The sequence below is a fragment of the Amphimedon queenslandica genome, unplaced genomic scaffold (assembly GCF_000090795.2).
Source record: "Amphimedon queenslandica unplaced genomic scaffold, v1.1 AMPQUscaffold_13134, whole genome shotgun sequence".
In the NCBI taxonomy this organism is placed as follows: Eukaryota; Metazoa; Porifera; class Demospongiae; order Haplosclerida; family Niphatidae; genus Amphimedon; species Amphimedon queenslandica.
Window position 1 is genome coordinate 68,540 of NW_003546630.1, and position 6,648 is coordinate 75,187.

The window sequence follows — 6,648 nt, forward strand, 5'->3', positions numbered from 1 at the left end:
ATATCATGGATTAACTTAGACTTTGGGTTTGAAATATGTTTTTACAATGGTATGGACAGTTATGCTAAACAATGGCTCCATTTTGCTTTCCCTCTCTACCTGTGGATAATAATCTTCATTATTATACAATTGTGTAGGAGATATGGTAAGATATCAAGACTGATGGGGTCTCATGCTGTTCCTGTTTTATCTACACTCTTCCTTCTCTCATATACTAAACTAGTACGTACTATTGTTATTGTACTACACAAGCATGAGGTAACTCTTCACTGTACAAACGAGTCAGTAAGATCAGTTAGTTTATGGTATGAGGATCCTAATGTTGAATATGCTAAAGGGAAGCATGCTGGACTATTTGGATTTGCCCTATTGGTGTCTGTTTTCTTTGTCATACCATACACACTGTTCCTTTTATGTCATCCAGTACTTGAGAAGTATCTGTCACATTTTAAACTGTTTAAGAGTTGGAGTCGTTTCAAGCCTATTATTGATTCTTATAGCGGTCCAATGAAAGATGATTATCGATTCTGGCCTGGTCTACTGCTAGTGACTAGGATACCGTTACTTTTAATTGTCACCTTTTTGCAGAATGAATCACATATCTTGTTATTGGCAGTAGCAGCTATTATCCTTTGCTTTAGTTTTATCTTTGGTGGTGTGTACAGAAAAAAATTAAATAATATCATAGAGTTTTGGTTTCTCTTAAGCTTGTGCATCATGGCTTCTTTATCTGTAGCCTTTACTAATGAGAGTAAAGTATTGATCTGGTACAATACTTGTTTATCTGTTTTTATTTTTAGTTCCATTTTGATTGTTGTTTATCATCTTTACCTGCAGTTGTCACATATGAAATGTTATCATGCTCTAATTAAGAAGTTATTCAAGAAACAAGATGAAGATGATGATGATCAAGATGCCACTGAATCACATAAAACTGTTGATCAACAAATGAGAGAAATAGTACCGACTTCTACTGATGTTAAACTCAGCAATGATAATTGTGAATCAGTTGTTGATTAGTTTTAATCATAGTTTTTAGTAACTTTGTCACCACTTTTATTGTTATCATTATTATTAGCTACTTTAGTCATAAAAGCAGTAACTATTAATTTATTTTTCATTACTGTTATAGATTTTCAGTCAATAATCCCATGTGTTATGATTTATTATTGTTATCTATTGCTATTTTTATTGCTTATTTTTTATAGATAATTTGTACTTGTTAGTCAAATTGTGGGCCATTTAATTTGTGACAAGAACCATTGTACATGTACATGCACAATGTACATGTACAATCAAAATTCAATTTTGATTGGAATCAATTCAAATTTTCTACACAACATAAAAACATGTAAAATTAAACAATCTCTCCCACAATTTTTGAAGAAGTAACCTTTATAGTATTATGGTATTTTGTCAATGCAAATTTAAAGATCCACTGACAAGAACTGCATAAGTATTATGCCAAAATCCTATGGAAAACCCATGATCTACTAATTTAAAAGCTCCTATTATTTTTAAACAACTGTAAGATTAACATTTACGTTATGTCAACAAGCATTAAAGTGTGTACATGTACATGTGTGTGCTGTGTACTGTGTACATGGATAATGTTTGGGGGTGAATCCTACTTAGTAACGCTACTGCATTACTAATAATAATTAGTTTATGTACAGTGTATGTGTGTCCTATCTGATGCACACAACACTAACTACCTTATTATCACTTATTAACATTAGCACCATTATTTTTGCTGTTGCTTTTTTGTATTGTATTACTGCTTGGTCTTTATTTTCATTAATGCATTGATTGCTCCAAGTTTTGCATAGTACACAAACTTTTCTAATTCTTTCGAACAGAAAGGAAAATTACATACAATATTGCATTGGTAATGATAGTATACACATCTAGTGTATGTGTATACTGTGGCTATACATGAGGTATATACTTCATTAATGTACAGTGCATATGTGTGTGTCCTAGCTGTTACATTATATAGTCTATGGTACTATTGTATAAAAGATTTGAGTCACCTCTTGTTGCTTGAGGAGGAGTCTCTGTAGTCAAACTATGTGCCAATCTTTACCACACAATTCTATCATCATTCATTACTCACTTTAAGAAATTGTAGATTTTAGCTGACAGGTAAACCACGATTGCTATCAACACACTCATTTCAAGGAATTGACTAATTGGTTTAGTAGTTGGTGAATACTGTAGATCAAAGCACAGACCTAGAGTGTATAGACACAATGTCAGTATGAAGAACAGTAAGTGTATTGTGGTGTAGATCCTCTTTATGGCTGCATGCATAGGGGTAGGAACAGGGGGGGCAGGAGGGGCTTAAGCCCCCCCAACTTTCATTGAAGGGGGGCTTAGCCCCTCCAACTTTAAGTGATGTACATGCATTACTATTATCAACACTATAGACTTTAGTTTAGGTAATCCTTATATGTGTGCATATTGTGTGATGATTCGTTTTGTAAAACAATTAATACATTAGTTTAACTTCTAAGAACACACTTTTATTAGTTTTTTCAGAAATACACAAGGCTCTACTTCTTCATTTAACAACTCTGTTAACATCAGCTACAGCTGAGTATACATTTTCAACGTTAAGGAGATTAAAAACTACTTGCGCTCCACAATGTCTTAATCGTGTAGTTATTTTGCATACACACAAAGAATATACACATGATTTACACATCAAGGACATTGCACAGGAATTTGTTACATTTAATGAGCATAGACGCCAATATTTTGGACAGTATTAATTTCAGTACATGCTATGTATTAATGATCAATTGTAAAAATAATACCTTAGCCCCCCCAACTTTTAGTTTGTTCCTACCCCTATGGCTGCATGTGTATATTCCTATAAATGTGTGGAGGGAACTAGTTATAATTGTGTTTATGTACATCAAAAGGAAATTCTTAGTAAGTCACTATACATAATACTGGTAGTAATTACAGCACCAATTAGTGAAAATATAATTACGGCCGATACAGTTTTGTGGGGAGATTACTACAGATAATAGCAAGTTGTATTGTACATTTAACACTAGTACAGGTGCATAAATGAACAAATTCTTAGTCTGTAATAGGTAGTATGTACATGAAGTCATAAACACAGATTTGTACTACAAGTAAAATAAAACTATGAAAACATTTTGATGTATATAAAATTGCATGCACAACCATGTCTTGCATATATCACTAAAATCTAAAGCCATGGACATAAAACACTTACAATATATAATACAACACTATTGGTATTACACTAGTGATAGGTATCTGTATTATAAAATAATGTATTGTACTTTAATTTTGGCTGAATTTTATTTTGGCAATTGTGTGGCAATTTGCTAGCAAAATTACCAATAACACTGCCAATCATTAATGCACATACTCAGTAAACTGCCAATTACAATTTTATATTAAAATTGCCAAATAATGCTCCACCAAAATAAAGCACCATACGGAAAATACTGCATATACTGATAGTGTTAGTGTATGAATCACAAGAAGTGTTTTATTTACTAACATTATAAACCACATTATACATAAATACACATATACACAGTAAGTGTAGGATACATCCCTGTCTGGAGGTGGTTATGTACCCAATTACCCAAAAGGGCCATAACCACCTCCAGACAGGGATGTATCTGACTTATGCCATGGTAAAGTATTGCAGTATTGTTCTTATGTAAACTGTGATACCAATGCAGTATTGTTCTTGTGTAAACTGTGAAAACCCACACTGTCTGCAGGGTGGTTATGGGCATATAACTCCCGCTAAACATCAAAGGTTTCCATGGTAACCACCCACGCACCATGGTATAATATTGAGATAATGCACACTCGTGACTAACCATATACCAGTAGAGCATTTATTCAATGTACAGTCATTTAATGATAGAGTATGTCTGTGATTGTACACATAATGACTTATAATGTAAGTATGATTACCATGCAGTCCATAGTAAAGATGAGAGAATGGAGTAGGAGAGATATAGACTAAGAGAAACTGATTGAGTGAAGCAGATACTGACAAAGCAATACTGAGCACTGCAAGTATGAGACTATATTATGTCAATTAATATTTTCTTTAATTATCTCATCTTCTCTTCAAAGAATTGTGTTAGATCATAAATTAAAGAATTAGTATAAATGATTATAAATACCATTTATAAAATTTAGATATTATCAACTAAAAAGAATGACTTGTAGTGTATTGTACTATTATTAATTAGATTGAATCTAATCATCCCAACTATGCATCAAATTTCCATATTTGGAGAACAAGTAGCCTATATAAGTCATCACTCACAGCCTGCAAGTATACACTAGTCAGTCAGTACAGACAGTAGCTATGTCTCTCCTGTTAGTGGTTGTTCTCTTATTCTTCAGTAGCTCCTGCAATGTCTCCTCTGGTCAGTATTATGTGTCTGATGACTGCAGTTCAGTTACTCAGTCACCTTGTAATCCTTTATCAGTGTATGCTTGGAAAATGTCTCAATACAGTAACACCATCTTCTACTTAATTGGAACTAGTAGAATTGACTTTATTATTGAGTCAGTACAGAATATAACTCTACATGGACTGGACCAGTCTCCTACTATTAACTGCTCATCTGGGTTTTTAATGGTCACTACCAGCAGTCATGTCAGTTTCAGTAACATATCATTCCACTGCCACATAATTTTTCAACGTTTGAGTAATATTGTGATTACTGGTTCTATTTTTAAAAAAAACCTTAAACATAGACGCATGTTTTTCATATTCCACAATGTTTTTGATAGTAAAATAACATCTTCAGTTTTTGATAATTCATATCTAAGAATTTATTATCATTTTGTACATCAAATGTGTCACAATAAATTACCCCATTACTCATTAACACTGACTGATGTTACTGTGACTAATGGCACCTTAGAGTTTAATATGAATCATGGAACCTTATATGATATATCAGTTATTATAGATAGTGTCAATATCATCAGTTCATCAGATTATGGCATTCGTCATAATTTCTCTAAATCTCTTTTTTCTCTGTATTATACTAATTCATCATCTAATTCAGGTGTAATTTTTTTGGATCAATCTTCGAGGGTTTATTTTTGTGGTATTGGATCTAGAAGCATTGAATCACGATTGACTATTGTAATTGAAGGTTGCCAATACAGCTATATTAAATTTAGACAACATTCTAAATTGAGTCATCATCATACTACTATTGCTGTTAAGTCATGTTCAATACGTAACAATGATGAGTATGGTTTATACTTTAACAGATGTTTATCAACTCAATCAGCTCATTTCAGTGTTATAGATACTGAACTTGTTGGAAACAGAAGAAATGAGATAGGTTGTTTTTCTGTCCTTCTTAGTAATATTACTGTTACAAATAGTTCATCAACAGGACTGGAGATTACAGACTCAGTAGTAACTGTAGAAAATAGATTAGTATTTAAAAATAATACTGGAGTAGTTGGAGGAGGAATGGCAATAAAAGGTTCATCTATTGTGGCCCTATCACCATCAGCTAACTTGGAGTTCATTGATAATCATGCAACTTATAAAGGAGGAGGAATTTATATTGATGAGAACAGTAAATTTCAATTTAAACAAAACTCCAGCTCCATTCCTCTTACATTAAAAGGTAACACTGCTGGAGTAGCTGGAAATGATATATATGGGTACATCGCTTCATTCAATAATTTTAATTTGACAAATTCTGATATTAGCTCTAGCCATCCAGTTATGGCCTTTTTTTGTGATCCTGACAACAATGGAACCATACCAAATGATACTGACATCTATGAAACACAGAATCATTATGAATGTCAGCAACAAATATTTCCAGGTCAACTATTGGAATATAATGTTGCTTTGTTTCTATTCAATTACAGTTTAGATAATGGTACATTCATTCCTATAAATGAAGTGATAAAAATAGAAATTGATAAAGTGCCAGTGGAACATGTATACATCAATGGTAGCTGTTACTTGATTGAATACACACCATACAAGCTCACATACACAAGACATGAAATAGCATTCACAACATATCATCACAAAATTCGGTCAAGTTTCATCTTTAATGAGTGTCCTATTGGTTTCATTGAAAACAGTTCAGGTGTTTGTGACTGCAGTCAAAGTGTTTCAAGAGAGAATGTGACATGTGATATAAATACTCTAGGTATTACACACAATGGTCTACTGTGGATTGGAACATATGATGATACCAGTGCACCTTTCAATGCTAATGAAACCAATCCTAATGCATGCATTATCAATGAGGACTGTCTCCTCTATTGTTCTCCTGATCCTGTTACCTTTCAGTTGAATGACACTGATACTCAATGTGTGGATACCAGAGGAGGAAGAATGTGCGAATCATGTAGAAATGGATACAGTCTACTAATGGGATCAAACAAGTGTGGACTGTGTCATAATAATTACATCACGATAGCTTGGATTGCTCTGTTTGCAGTGATGGGTGTACTACTTGTAGTTCTACTGATTGCTCTCAATTTAACAGTATCACTGGGTACACTGAATGGTCTATTGTTCTATGCTAACATTGTCAAGTTATATGAGCCAGTCTTTTCAAGGAAAGGAGCATTGGGGATCCTCTAGAG